We start from the raw sequence: 16306 nt of genomic DNA, 5'->3' as shown, positions 1-16306 counted from the left end.
CCTCAGAAGACCCAAGTGTAGTGCAAGTTTTGAAACATGAGGGGAATAAATCTCAGATGACTTCCCTGCTTAAGCTAGCAGAAGCATATTGGTGTCAAGGAGGAATGGAATCAAACCACAAGCAGATAAAAATCAGGCATAATTGAATGTACTAAAAACAAAAAAAAAAGAATATAAGGTACAGGACTAGATGAGAAGGCAAGAAATGTGGAAAATGCATAAATATAGTTGCAAGTATAGAAAACTTCTGGAAGAACCTCATGTTGATCAAGAACGAATGCAGGAATGATTAAGAAGAGGCAAATTCAAACCAAGAGATGAAAGGTTAATATTGGCAGCACAAGACAGTGAGCTACGTACACGTTGGTTTACAAAGTCCATTGAACACGTGGGAGAAACAGGTTTTGTAAAACAGAATTGGAAACAGTTGCACACCTCGTTGCTGGATGCAACATACTAATGGCAGGAGTACTGTATACTGAAAGGCATAGCAATGTGGCAAGACTTTTGCACTGGGGAATGTGCAAACATTATGGTATACACTGGAAACATGTTCCACAAAGCATCACAGAAAATGATGAAGTCTACATCACATGGGATCATCCATTACCAGCAGTTCAAAAGATAGATGCTAGAAAACCGGATATAGTTGTCCAAGAAAAGAAGACAAAAGTAGCATTGATCATTGAAATCTTCACATCCAGGACTACATTGTCTTGCATACAAAGAGACACAAAGTCATAAAATATCTGGATTTGCAGGCAGAAACGAGAGCAATGTGGAAGAAAGATACCCAGATAGTTCCAATAGTAGTAGAAGCAATGGGTCTTCTAAAAAAGAATCTACAATCGTATTTAGATATGCTACCAATACATGTAACTCCGTACGAATTGCAGAAGGAGTCATTACTAGGCACATTGCAGGTGCTGCGAAGAGCACTTTTGGCTGACATCCAAGACTGAAACAATACTAATTTCATGAACTTTAATAGCACTTTGACTTAGGAATGGCATCCATTCCTGTCATGGTATTAGAAACCCAAAAGATTTGGAGAAATTAAAAAACAGCTGCGATAATGTCCATTGCTAGCTTAAAATTCTTATTGTACACGCAGCCAAACTGGGCCTGAACCCCATCATAAAAAAATAATCAGGGTGATCCTGAAACTATAATTATAATGGACGGCGCAGTAGTGCCGCGGTAGCATTGTCACCTCACAGCAAGAGGTTCTCCGGTTCAATTCTTGGCTGGGGTGCCTTCTGTGTGGAGTCTACATGTCCTCCCTGCATTCGTGTGGGTTTCCTCCAGGTGCTCTAGTTTCCTCTCATGTTACAAAGACATGCATCTGGAGCATTTCTCCCTGGGCGTCCACTGAAAATTGGCTTCATTCGAAGTCAGACTTTCCCAGTTAACAAATGATAAATAAATAAAATAATATGTTTCTGCAGTCAAGAATGTCAGTCAGAAGCATGACTTCTACCTTTACTCTGAAGGAGAATTTCAGCTGGACCATAAACATTAGAAATGAAGCAATGAATTATTAAAATATTATATTTAGATGTTATTTCTCTAATTATCATACTCTTCTTTCTCTCATGCATGCAAATATGTAAGACAAGTATTGTTCTTAGATTTCATTAGAGCATTTTATGTGTGTGTGTGTTTGTGCACGCGCGAAGGGTGTATGCACGTGCGTGTGTATGTGTTAGCTGAGTGAGAGTGGGAGGGTATGTAATTGCAGGTGTGTTAGTGTGGCACTGAAAGTTTCCCTATAGTTCTAACTGCTAATGAAAGAAATATTTTTTCTTTTTGTTTTTTGCTTTCTTTCATGGTTACATAACTGACGTTCAGGCTATCGGTGAGACCTTTATAAAATGGACAAGATGCTGTCTACAATTCACATACTACATCCTTTTAGTACATAAGCAGTCATTGCTGCAGAAGAAGTTAAATAACAGATTTAAAGTGTAGATGCTTTTTCTCTGTTGTCTCAACTTCTGCAATTTCTTGACCTTATTTCCTCCTTTTCAGTAGCACCATGCCTACTTTTAGGACAGAATAATTTTCATTTTTACCTTTAGCATTACCTGTAAATTAATTTTATGACTGAGAATATCAGCTTAACTCTGGACTAGTGAAATCCAGGCAGGCGTTCTGAGATTTTTGTACTCATCAAGTCCAACACTCTCCTAACTCCCAATTGCCTCAGAGAAAATGGCATCCTAAGTTTCTTACCTTCCTTTGTTATCTGATGATCAAACAGCTCTTTTGCAGACACCTATTTTGGGGCAGAAAACAGAATGGTAATTAATTTACTGGTAGCAACTGAAGTTATAGATATTGAGTGATTAAATAAAGAAAAGGACATGAGTAAAAAGATGAACGAGCAATAATTGTATCTGTACAAATCAAACAATGCTAGGGAACATACCGCAAATTTCAATCAAAAGCTTATTAATCTTGTGCAAATGTTAGAATGAATGGAAGGATTTATTCAAAAAATTGTTGTCTTGGGGATTTTTACACACATTGCCTATATATATATATATATATATATATATATATATATATATATATATATATATATATATACACACACACACACACACACACACACACACACACATTTCACTAATATCAACATTTCTTCAGGCATGGATACTGTCAATAACAGACAAGTTGTGTTTGGTTACAATGAGTTTAATCACAGCCTGATGATCTGTACATCTTGTCATTTTAATATATGCTACATTTGGCCAGCATGTGACATTGATTCTTAAGCAAATGACTTTGCAAAGTGCAGAACATCTGTTTAGTGCAACCTCTGCATATACACAAAACCCAAGGCTGTTAGTAGAAGGTGGTCCCAGGAAAGTCAACATCAAAAAGCAAGCATAGCATGCTGAGTATAACTATATTTAATGTAAATATACAAAATATCTAATGCATATAATGACAATATGCCTCATTACACTGTAGACCATGCAATACAGCAATGCATAAAATGTTGCAGAATCAAAAGCAGCATAGAAATTGCACTATGTCAGAAAATAGGCAAGTATAATAGTATAACAGTACTGAGTCTACATGGTGCTGCTAATTTGTAAATATTAAACAAATGGCTGACTAAGTAACTGAATGGTCATGAACAAAAAAGGAAAAGATATACACAAGGGAATGGGTTACATTAAAACAGAAAACTTCCAACAGAAATATGTGAAAGTGATGCAAACAAGAGAAAACAACTGAGAAAGGGAATAAAAATGAAACACAAACAACATTGTTACTTACAATGCAAGCAATGCCTGTACCTCTCAACTGTCCAGTTTTGGCAGAAAGTCCAAATGTTTTGCCTCATATTTTTGGTTTCTTTCTCATAAAATTGTGGTTTTCCAGCAAATCACTGGCAAATCATTGAGTACTGAAGTCAGAAAATAATGGCACACATCTGAGCTTCAGACTTCATAGCCTTCAGAAAATTCATGCTAATGCAAAACCTATTGTTCTATCATTTGTCTAAGCTTGTAAGAGCAATATTTAAAAAGTGTACCTATTTTTGGGCCCTTGTCCCCCATTATTTGTGCCTTTGTCCAGATTTCTTGCTGTAAGAGGTTGAGAGGTATGTGATATGACCCACATGATGCTGCAGTGCTAAACTTTATGAATAATATACCCCACAGGCCCACTTATGGCAATGTAACTGTGTTTTATATTCCATCATTTTCTAGAAAGTGTTGCAGTATGTTGCATAGTTTGCTGTACAGTGTTGAAGATCACAACAAAACTGAATCACAAGCAGACTAGTTATAACTGACTTATATTCCAAAGGCAGACAACTAAGCCTTATAGCAGTGCTGGACATGATAAAAGCAAGTATGTGAAATGTAAAATCCATCCATGTCACGTAGCTACAGTATATAAACATGTTTCCAATACATCAGTACATGCTGTCAAAAAAATTAATAAAAGGCATAGTGGCTATACTGCAGAATAATCAATTATCACCCAAGTGCCTAACTGCACTACACACACTCATAAAACATCAAAGGGAAAAGCTGAAACATTGCACTCCCATCAAGAACTGCAGTTACAAGAAAGCATTGCAAGGATTACAGGTGCACAGTGCTGAGAGGAATAAACTTCTATGCCATGCAGAAACACCTATAAAACCATTTGTTTGGAGTACAGGCAACTATTATATCATTAGACCCCTGTGGTTCATCTGCATTGAAATAGTACAGTAGCCCCTAATGAAGAGCATATGCACACACATGCACATACCCATACTTACAGTCAGATAGACACACACACATGCACATACCTACATTGACAGACAGATATACACACACTCACATGTGTGTGCTCGCACACACACACACACACACACACACACACACACACACACACACACACACACACACACACACACACACACACAAACACACCATACCTTCAACTGACCCTAATTTTATAGATTATATAAAGTTTTCCTTGTTTTGGCTGAACGTTTTACTCTGTCCCTCCTAATCCCTCCAAAATCTGGTGATTTGGGGAGAAAAGTTGGTAGATTACACTTAATAAATAATGAACATTATTACAGTTGTGACTATGTGAAGTATTGCCAGCTATGCCAGGATAAGTAGGGCAGTGGATGTGTGACATATGCCAGCATAGCTAGCTGGAGTTTTGTAAAGAATTATATGTCATTTAAAGTTGCTTGTGTTAAAAAAATGTATCAACAGTGGGTCCTGTTGGACAGAAAAAGAAATGTGCCTGTATGCCAGACTGTATGGTAACTATTGAAATGAATACATTGTACCATAGGATACTGAAAGAGAAGGGGTTAATCTCAGTCCAGCTAACTTTGAAAAACAGTTTGAAATTAAATTACTTAATTTAGGCCATAAAGATTGTATCTCACAGGTTTCCATGCAGGCAGAGGCAAAAGTCTGTACTAGGAAGCCTTTGGTAAAAAATTTCTCCAAAGCCAACTTTATGCTTCTTAAGACAGGAGTGGCGAACTTCATGACACCCATGTAGATGGACAATACAGTTATGATTGCTGAATCCTACACAGATGTACTCTATAAGCACTTACAGGAGTGCATGGATCGTGCTATTCCAAACAGAATCAAGACACTATCCTCCAAAAAAAGGATGCCAATCTGGTGGTCCCCTGCCATAAGCAAACTCTACAACAGAAGGAAGAAACTGTTGCAAAAGAGAGTAAAATCCCATGAGTGGAGGAGTTCCCTGGTCAGCCTCAGTAAGAAGCTGAGATCCCTTATAAGATCCTCCAAAGCTAACTACAAAAACAAAATTGCCACTGATTCTAGGGACAACCACAAAGCATTTTATAGCTATGTCAAGAATCTCTATGGCAACACCCAGATCTGCCTCTGCGTTACAGCAAAACTGCATGAAAATTACAGAAACAACTGATATTGCCAACGTCCTGGCAGATAGGTTCAGTGTTAACTTTACCCCCCCCTCTCACCCCCTAAAGAGCCCATAACTATACAGGGAAGAATGCAGAGTCCCTGTAATCACAACTACTTGGGTAAAAGCTGCACTCTCTAAAGCCAAAAACACAGCAGCCATGGGACCAGACAACATCCCAGGCTACATTTTACATGAACTTCAGAATGAACTGGCTCCCCACCTAAGCACCATGTTTAATCATAGTCTCACATCAGGCTTTTTGCCCACTGAATGGTGCACAGCAACAGGTTATCCCACTCCACAAAGGGGGAGCCACCACTGATCCTGGGAACTATCGCCCTATTAGCCTGATGAGCCTGGTCTGTAAGGCCATGGAACGTATCATCATGGAACTCATAACCAAAGACATTGGTAACCTCCAAACTCTGGACCCCACCCAGTTCGTGTTTATGAAAGGCAGATCATGCCTCCTGAACCTGATTGACTTCTTTGAGGCAGTCACCAAAGCTGTAGACAAGGGTAAGGTGGTTCACATAGCCTATTTTGACCTCGTCAAGCCTTTTGACACCATCCCCCATTCTGGAATTATAGCTAAACTCACTAAACTAGGTATAAATCCTTATGTCACAAGATGGATTGCCAATTGGCTCACTGACAGAACCCACACTGTAAAAGTTGCAGACTCCAAATCTGACTTCAAACCAGTGACAAGTGGAGTACCACAGGGTTCAGTCCTGGGACCGCTCCTGTTTGGTATCTACTTCTCTGAAGTACAGGCTAACACAGAAGGCCTTTGGCTAATGAACTTCACATATGACTGCAAACTAGGAGCCATAGCTGAGTCCCCAAATGAAGTGGACATCCTACAGAAGGGCCTCACTGAGACAGATGCCTGGTGTCAGAGCCATGGCCTCAAGCTTAGTGCCAAAAAGTGCATTGTCATCCCCTTTGGCAAAAACTCTGTACCCATGAACTACCACATAGGCAGCAGTCTACTTAATGCCGAATGTGTGATAAGAGACCTGGGGACCCAGGTGGACAGTAGTCTCTCCTTTGATAATTGCATTGCCACAGTAGTCAGGAAATCCTTCTACATGGCACACCTCATCACAAAAGGGTTCTCATCTAGGAAAAAAGAGGTCATTGTCCCCCTCTACTCAACACTCATTAGACCCATTATAGAGTACAATGCCCCTTTTGTAATGTACCTCACAATACATCTGCAGCAGCTGGAAAGGCCACAGAAGTACCTCACAAACAGGATTAAGGGCCTCAAGCAGATGCCCTACACTGAACGTCTCAAAAAACTCCAGCTTTACTCCGTAACATATCACCTACTCTGAGGTGAACTCTGCCTAACATATAAAGCTGTGTCAAACCCAGAGCTGTTGGACATGCTACATCTAAATAAATCCCAATCCCTCCGAGCTGTACGTTTGATAAGTGGATGGGAAATAGGAAATACATCCCGTGGATCACTTCTGTGGCTCTGCTCAACAGGGACACAGGAAAATAACTTTCTTGGGTGGCATAAGCCAGGGAACCTTGTTGGCTAGGCTTACCTAGGCCCTTGGACTGATAGCCTAGTACCTACCTATGAACCTATGAGCCTATGAACTTGTCCATGGGAGTAAACTAACTGCTATTGTGGAAGGGTGGAAGTTTGAAATTGTTTTATGACTTCCAAAAACTGCATCACATCTTAGCAAAGCTCTATCTGTGAGTATAGTAACACATATGTGTTCTGGTTCAGTTTCTAGTAAAGGGGGTAGTATTGGAACCAGACGTCAGATGACCAGATGTATGTGATGTCATTCTGTAGTCTAGCACACAAATGATGTTTTAATACTAGATGAGATTGAAGTCTCAGAGCAGTCTGTTATTGTAACCTGATATAGAAGGATCGCTCATCTACTTCATCTTGCCTTGCTTTAGTAAATAACCAAGAAATATTAATCCTTTAGATCAGTCAGGAAAATATAGTGAGATTAGTTAAATCCTGCTTTTTTGTATCTGTGTGAATCTATTCATATGTGTTATTGTAATATTTCCTGTGAATGAAACTCTGCTGTTTATTGTAAATGGATATTTAGTATTTTCATGTTCTTTTATTATTTGTTATTAAATATATTTAAACTTGTCATTGTGGCTGGTCTTTCAGAAAATATTTAACCTTTGAGAGTACTTATATTTATTTGGTGACACTGTGGCTGCTCCTGAAAGCCTTGCTGTTTGGTCAACATTACCATCTGTATTAATATTAATTTCACTGAGTGTAACTGGTACCCTTGTAAGAGCCTTAGCGTAACTGGCTTTGGAGTGTCTGGTGGCAGTAACTACCTTATAGTCTGGACAGAAGGGGGCATAAGTAGTAAATCGGTGCCAGCCTTTCCCACGTGTGAGTGCATGTGTGCAAATCAAATCTCAAAGAGTGTGTGTGTCAGCTACTTGGAGCAGGGACACAGAGCGCTGGTTTCACAGAGAGGTTGTTGGAGGACTTGGCTTGGACACTTGACTGAGGACTCAGCTCTACAGCTGTGCCAGTGGGGACTCTTACTTGGGGGCCTGGAGAGAGAGAGAGAGAGAGAGAGAGAGAGAGAGAGAGAAAGAGATGGAAACCCAGACTTTGGACTGTGTGTGTTCCCTGTGTGTTCTTAAGGGAAATTCTGCTTGATGCAGTAAGCTGCATCTGGAAATACTGTGTGCATCTATTTTTGTTCCAAGTGGATGTCCCTCACAGGTGCCAGTGGTGAGGAGTCAGGCTTCTTGACTACTGGCCCGAGGCAGGGGGTGTCACAAGAGTTACAGACTTTTTACTCCAGAAAATGCCTGTTTATCCAGTTGCTTATTCTGTCAATACTTCAAGTTAATAGTACTACCATATAAGAATGTTTTCACAATTTTGACCTAATGTGGGACAAGAACATAAATACACTTATATGAAGGGAAAGATAAGGTCAGAGGCGGACTTTTTTTACTCACAGAAAAATTAAAGGAAACTAATACTGGCACTTAGTGAACTTTATGATCATGTAGCAGTATAGGCACTTTATGGACACAAACTGTTTATTATTGAAGAAGGCAAGGACATGCCTGGGATCACTTTATTGGCTCTGCTTGACAGAGTCTCAGTTAATTAATCAATGGGGCGGCGAAAGCCGACACACTCTGACTAGGCTTAAAAATGCCCTCGGGCAGATAGCCTAGTACCTACCTATGAACCTATGAACCTATTAACTTGGCACTGCTCAAAATTATTGATGTTACAAGATGAAAGGCAGGCATTATTTATAAAGCATTTACAAATGAGAGATTTTTATAAGAAATGGTTAGAGTAGAGGGTTTATTACAAAAGAAAATATGAGACTGTGCATCTTAATATAGAATGTTTTGCAGGATAAGAGTAAAAAAATGAAATGCATGAGGAAGAATGCTGGAAATTAGAAGAAGCTATAGGATGTAATGAGAAGTCAATGAAATAGCAAAAATTAATATTTATCTTGACTGAAAAATATAAGAGACAAGTTAAAGGAAAAAGATGTTGTTAAATGCAGAAAAGAAGAGCTTTATCCTTTTTTTCATTTTACAAACAAAGTATAACAGATGCATGCTAATCGTGGTAGATAATGAGAAAGGTGTTTTAGTTAAAAAGTAAGAAAAATAATTGAAGCTGTAGATTTTTATTTGACACTATATATGCACAGAAACTGATCGTACATGATGTATAATGGGGCTAAACATTTCTAAAGAAACAGAGGATATACTAAGCAGAGAATTTACTACTAACAAAGTTCAAAAAAACATAGAGGTAGGATTGAGTCTGTACCAGGGAAGATTTTACAACCCATTTTACAGGGAAAATGAGCAAGGAAAGCTGAAATGTTTTCAAAAGGTGATATGTGAGTGGGTAATTAAGGCTTAAAATCAAGAGAAAGTGTAGAAGTACTAAGTTGGAAGAAGGGTGACTGGAAACTAGCAAATAACTGCAGACCCATATCAATATGTAATGTGGATTAGAAAATAGTCATGAAGATGTTTCAAATAAAGTTTAATAATGTCATAAAAGAGGTAACTGATGATGGAGTATATTGGGATGAAAGGAAGAGACAGAAGAGATATGTTGGTTATAGTTAAGGAAGGTAACAGAAGAAACTTCAAAAAAACAAACCAAACTGAATGAAAAACTGATTTCATGTTGCATTAACAAGCCATATGATAATATATATCACGGTCAGTTATAGAATAGTTTAAAACAGTATGATATTCCAAATTACATTTCTTTTTTAGTTAGTTATGAAAATACTACTACAAAGATATTTATAAATAATTGGCTAAGCAGAGAGACTGAAATTAAAATTGGGATACATTAGGGATACCCAATAAGTTTGATACTTTTGGTTTGGTTATACTTGTTAAAGAAAAACTACAGTAAATAATTGTGAGGCAATTTTGATTTAAATGGGCATACTAAAATTGCCTATGATGATGTGTTATGGAAATGATACTGTTATAATACTTAAAAAGAAGGTATCGGTAAGTGTTGTCATGAATGATTTGTGTTTTCTCCTGAGAATGGTTGGGTTAGATTTAAGCAGAAAAAAAAGTGAATGATTTAGAGAAATAAAAAATAGATGGTATATATTTTGCTAGACTTGATATTGAAGTGCTAGGCATTAAATCTAAAGATAGACACATTATGCTAAAACAATGGAATGATTTAATAGGTTCATAGGTTCATACTAGGCTATCTGCCCTAGGGCATTTATAAGCCCAGCCAGAGTGTGTTTGGCTTTTGCCACCCATTTTAAATGAATTTTGCTATGCCCTTTTTCGAGGTTAGTATACTGTGCCCCTGTCTAACAGTGACACAGAAGTGATACCCGGGGTAAACCTACAATCTCCCATCCACTCATCAAGATTCCTCTTGAAGAGAGTCAATGAGGGACTCTGCCTAACCTGGACTGGGATTTTATTCCAGAGTGAAGGGAGCCTCTGGGTTATGAATCTGTCCCTCCAGCATGTCCTATTTATTTCAGTGCTGAGGTTCAAGTCTCTCGAGCGCGTAGCTCGATGGGATTTGGATTTTCTGAGGTGCAGCATGTCCATTAATTCCAGGTTGGACATGGCTTTATACGTCAGGCACAGATCGCCTCTGAGCAGGCGGTATGCCACTGAGTAGAGCTGGAGTTTCTTTAACCGGACAGCATATGGCATCTGTTTGAGCCCTTTGATCTTCTTGGTGAGGTACTTTTGGGGTCTTTCCAGTTGCTGCAGGTGTCAGGTAAGGTACATCCCAAAAGGGGCATTGTACTCAATTATGGGCCTGATAAGGGATGAGTAAAGAGGCATGATGACCTCCCCTGATCTAGATGTGAATCCCTTCATGATTAGGTGGGCTATATAAAATGTTTTTCTAACCATTTTGGCCACGTGGTTGTCAAATGAGAGATTGCTATCAACTTGGGTCCCCAGGTCCCTAATTACTTCTTCCGTACTTAATGGATTACCACCTATGTGGTAATTTGTGGGCACTTTGTTTTTGCCAAAGGGGATGACTATACCCTTTTTGGCGTTTAGCTTGAGGCCATGGCTCTGGCATCAGTTGTCTGTTTCTATGAGGCCCTTTTGTAGGATGCTTGTATCGGCTGGAGAGTTGATTATGGCACCCAGTTTGCAGTCATCTGCGAACTTGGTCAGCCACAGTCCTTCTGTGTTGGCCTGTACCTCCGAGAAATATATACCGAACAAGAGAGGTCCCAGGACTGAGCCTTGTGGGATGCCACTTGTAACTGGTTTGCAGTCTGACATGGCTCCAGCAATTCTAACCATGTGGGTTCTGTCCTTGAGCCAGTTTGCAACCCATCTATTGACATAGGGGTTTATATTTAAGCTGGTGAGCTTATCTATAATGCCTGAGTGGGGTATTGTATCGAAGGCTTTTGCGAGGTCCAGGTAGGCTGTGTGGACCACCTTCCCCTCATCAATGGCCTTGGTGACTGTTTCAAAGAAATTGACCAGGTTTAAGAGGCAGGATCTGCCCTTAACAAAGCCGAACTGGGTAGGATCCAGTGTCTGTAGGTCCCCAATATCTTTATTTACGAGGTCCATGATGATCCTTTCCATAGCTTTGCAGACTAAGCTAGTCAGGCTTATGGGGTGATAGTTTCCAGGATCCGTTGAGGCACCACCTTTGTGGAGAGGGACCACTGTTGCTGTACGCCACTCTTTGGGTACATATCCTGTAGTAAGGCTGAGATTGAACGGTAGTTTTATGTTTGGGTTTAGCTCTTCTTGGAGTTCATGTAGGACGCAGCCCGGGACACCGTCTGGTCCCATTGATGCTGTGTTTTTTGCTTTGGAGCGGGCGGCTCTTACCTGAGCATCTGAGGTGTCAGGGGGGCAGCACTCTGCTGGGATAGATATTTGCCCTTTTGGTGGCTGAACCTGTCAGCTAGGATGTTGGCAATGTCTGTGGGTTCAGTGTATTTTTTGTCATTTTGGACTAATTCTGAGCATATCTGGGAATTCCCACCCAGGTTCCTAACATAACTAAAGAAAGCCTTGTGATTATCCTTAGTGTCCTGTGCAATTTTTCTCTTGAAGCTGGCCTTAGACGATTTTATGAGTGCCCGTAGTTTTTTGCTAATACTGATCAAAGATGCCTTCCGTTTTTGGGATTTTGCTCTATCATGTAGAAGCTTCCTCCTTATATTGTATAGTTTGTTTATGGCTGGGGTCCACCAGACAGGATGCCTGTCTTTGGAGGATTGGGTCTTGGTTTTATTTGGGATTGCATGATCCATGCATTCCTGAAGGTGTTCATAGAATGCATTTATAAAGGATTCTGCGGTCTGGGCCATATTTTCCACAGGCCCGGGGGCTTTGAAGGATTCCACCTCGACACAAAGTGCTCTATTATTGCATGAAAATCATATGTCACTTATCTTTTCAGAAAAAAGTCTACTTAATACATTTGGTAATATTAGGAAAGCTAGGCTACTTGGGTCTATAGTACGTTGTTGAAAAACCTCTTCAGAGAACGCCTGTTCACCAACCAATAAACAGTGAAAGCTAACTTCTACAAATTGCGACTTCAGCAATTTTTTTCCTAGGGGGAAAAAAATCACTTGGCCTTCGTCATAAATTTGCCCTTTTTCCCACTGTAGTGTGATCTTGCAGTTGGTATATTTAGTAAGGGGAGTGGGGGGGTAAAGCCCTCCACTTTGAAGGGTTTGAAAGTTTGTCTGTTTTTTGATTGGTCAAGTGATTTTTTTTCCCCTAGGAGAAAATTCTCTGAAGTGTCTGTTCATAGGTTTATAGGTAGGTACTAGGCTATTGGCTCAAGGGGCTAAGTAAGCCTAGCCAACATGGTTCCCTGGCTTACGCCACCCAAGAAAGTTATTTTCCTGTGCCTCTGCCTAGCAGAGCCACAGAAGTGATCCCCGGGGTGTATTTCCTATTTCCCATCCACTCATCAAGATTTTTCTTAAAGAGTGCTAATGAGGAACTTTGCTTGACATAGATGGGTAGCTTGTTCCAGAGTATGGGAAGTCTCTGGGACAGAAATCTATCCCTCCAGCATGACCTGTTTATTGTGACAAGGTTTATGTCCCTAGAGCATGTAGCTCAGAGGGATTGAGATTTCTTTAGGTGCAGCATGTCCAACAGCTCTGGGAATGACATAGCTTTATATGTTAGGCAGAGATCACCTCGAAGTAGACGATATGCTATGGAGTAAAGCTGAAGTTTTTTGAGACGGTCAGTGCAGGGCATCAGTTTGAGACCAGTAAACCTCTTTGTGAGGTACTTCTGTGGCCTTTCCAGCTGCTGCAGATGTCTTGTGAGGTGCATTCCAAAAGGGACATTGTACTCTATAATGGATTTAATGAGTGTCGAGTAGAGGGGAACAATGATCTTTTTTTTCCTGGATGAGAACCCTTTTGTGATGAGATGTGCCATGTAGAAGGATTTTCTGACTACTGTGGCGATGTGACTATCAAAGGAGAGACTACTGTCCACCTGGGGGGGTCTATATTAGAAGCCCAAAGATCCATTTGAGTGAATCGGAATTGAGCGACACATATAGCGCAAACTATGGTAACGGCAAATGTCCAAAACCGCAAAACATGAAATGTTGAATTGTCATGGTTGGCCCATCTGCAGTATAGCTCCGATAGTTACGGACCTTAGGGTTAGGGTGTGGGTTAAGGTAAGTGCATAGATAGGTAATGTGTGTAAGGTTTAGTGTAGGGTTAGAAGTAGGGCTTTGTTAAGTGTATGTGTGTGTATTATTTGTGTAGTTCTGTGTATTTGCAGTTCAGGCTATGTGTGCCTGGGTCCAAAGATCTCATCACACCTATGTGGTAGTTCATGAGTACAGAGTTTTTACCAAAGGGGATAACAAAGCACTTTTTGGCATTGAGCTTGAGGCCATGGCTCGGACACCAGGCATCTGTCTCAGTGAGTCCCTTCTGTAGGATGTCCACATAATTTTGGGACTTGACTATGGCTCCTACTTTACAGTCATCTGCAAACTTCGTTAGCCAAAGGCCTTCTGTGTTAGCCTGTACTTCAGAGAAGTAGATACCAAACAGGAGAGGTCCCAGGACTGAACCCTGTGGTACTCCACTTGTCACTGGTTTGAAGTCAGATTTGGAGTCTGCAACTTTTACAGCGTGGGTTCTGGCAGTGAGCAAGTTGGCAACCCATCTTGTGACGTAAGGATTTATACCTAGTTTAGTGAGCTTATCTATAATTCCAGAATGGGGATGGTGTCGAAAGCCTTGGCGAGGTCAAGATAGGCTGTGTGAGCCACCTTACCCTCTTCTACAGCATTGGTGACTGCCTCAAAGAAGTCGATCAGGTTCAGGAGGCAAGATCTGCCTTCCACAAACCTGAACTGAGTGGGGTCCAGAGTTTGGAGGTTACCAATGTCTTTGTTTATGAGTTCCATGATGATACATTCCATGGCCTTACAGACCAGGCTCATCAGGCTAATGGGGCGATAGTTCCCAGGATCAGTGGTGGCTCCCCCTTTGTGGAGTGGGATAACTGTTGCTGTGTGCCATTCAGTAGGCACAAAGCCTGATGTGAGACTATGATTGAACATGGTGCTTAGGTGGCAAGCCAGTTTGTTCTGAAGTTCGTGTAAAATGCAGCCTGGGATGTTGTCCGGTCCCATGGATGCTGTGTTTTTGGCTTTAGAGAGTGCAGCCTTTATAGAATGCTTTGTGGTTGTCCTTAGAATCAGTGGAGATTTTGTTTTCATAGCTAGCTTTGGAGGATCTTATAAGGGATCTTAGCTTCTTACTGAGGCTGACCAGGGAGCTCCTCCACTCATGGGATTTTACTCTCTTTTGCAACAGTTTCTTCCTCCTGTTGTAGAGTTTGTTTATGGCAGGGGACCACCAGATTAGCTTCCTTTTTTTGGAGGCTAGTGTCTTGATTCTGTTTGGGATAGCACGATCCGTGCACTCGTGTAAGTGCTTATAGAGTGCATCTGTGTAGGATTCAGCAGTCCTAACTGTATTGTCCATCTGCATGGGTGTCATGAAGTTCGCCACTTCTGTCTTAAGAAGCATATAGTTGGCTTTGGAGAAATTTTGTACCATGGTTTCCTTAGTGGGGGGTGGGGGTGGGATGTGGACATTTAGGGTGATTAGCTTATGGTCAGATCTGACCAACAAGGAGTTGACTTCAGGTGTGGAACACCGGTCACTCATGCTGGCAATGACTAGATCTAGGATATTGTTGACCCTGGTGGGGTGTGGATAAGTTGATCCGGGGCATTGGAATTTATGAATTCCAGAAATCGTTGAGTGAAGGAGTTGGTACATGAGTAGTTTTCCCAGTTAATGGTGTGGCAGTTGAAATCACCCATTATTAGGGTGTTTGGTTGAACTCTAATATTTTCCAGTATATCAAGAAAAGAGATGTGTGAACCCTGGGGCATGGTGGGGGATCTGTAGCAAGCTACAATTTGGATTGTAGTTTTGCCCAGAGTTAGTTGCACTTGGATAACCTTGGATGCATTATGCTGAGCAACTAGCCTGGAGGTGTGGATATCCTTAATGAATATGGACACACCTCCACCTTTGGTGTTCCAGTCCAGGTTAGATGGCCAAAAAATGTGGTATGAGCTATAGCCTGGTAATTCAAGGGTACACTCTGGAGCCTTGAACCAGGTCTCAGTCACTGCAGAGATATTGATGTTCTCCATTTTAAGGAGTGCCTCGAGGGAGTGCATTTTGAGATTTAGACTTCTATCATTGAGTAGCATTACCCTCAGTTTTTGCTTGCCTGTTCCTGTTACGGTAGTGAATTTGTCAAAGAAGTTAGCTTTCTCTGTTTATTGATCTTCAAACAGGCGTTCGCTGAAGAGGTTTTTCAACAACATAATATAGACCTGGCTAATTAGGCAGAGTTTTAATTTCCAATAAAGCTTCAAAGGGATCTATTAGAAGTTGTTTTTCATGCAGTTTGGGGATATAGATTAAGTACTAGTAAAATAACTATATTATGCAGTACAGTACAAAAGACAGAGGGTGCTTATATTTAATACATCCAGTATTTTATTTGGGGGGGGGGTGCTCAGAATATTTATCTTGGGTACTGAATACCATGCAAAAAAATGTTGTAACTAAAATATTTAGTGCAAAATATAAACACATTTCCAAATTAATATAATCTGGGAAGTATAAGCAAGATAAAAAACTAAAGGACAGGCTGCTGAATATATGAATAAAATAAAAATAGAAAAGTCATGTAACAGAAGTGACAAAAATAGGGAAAGTTTGATACAAAAGCATTATGGATAAATGTTACAGAACTGACCTTTGGCAGGGAATAGAAAGTGAAATTAGAG

Source organism: Protopterus annectens, chromosome 2.part1, assembly GCF_019279795.1.
Source record: "Protopterus annectens isolate FY-2018-M chromosome 2.part1, PAN1.0, whole genome shotgun sequence".
In the NCBI taxonomy this organism is placed as follows: Eukaryota; Metazoa; Chordata; order Ceratodontiformes; family Protopteridae; genus Protopterus; species Protopterus annectens.
Note: the sequence above shows the minus strand (reverse complement) of the source record.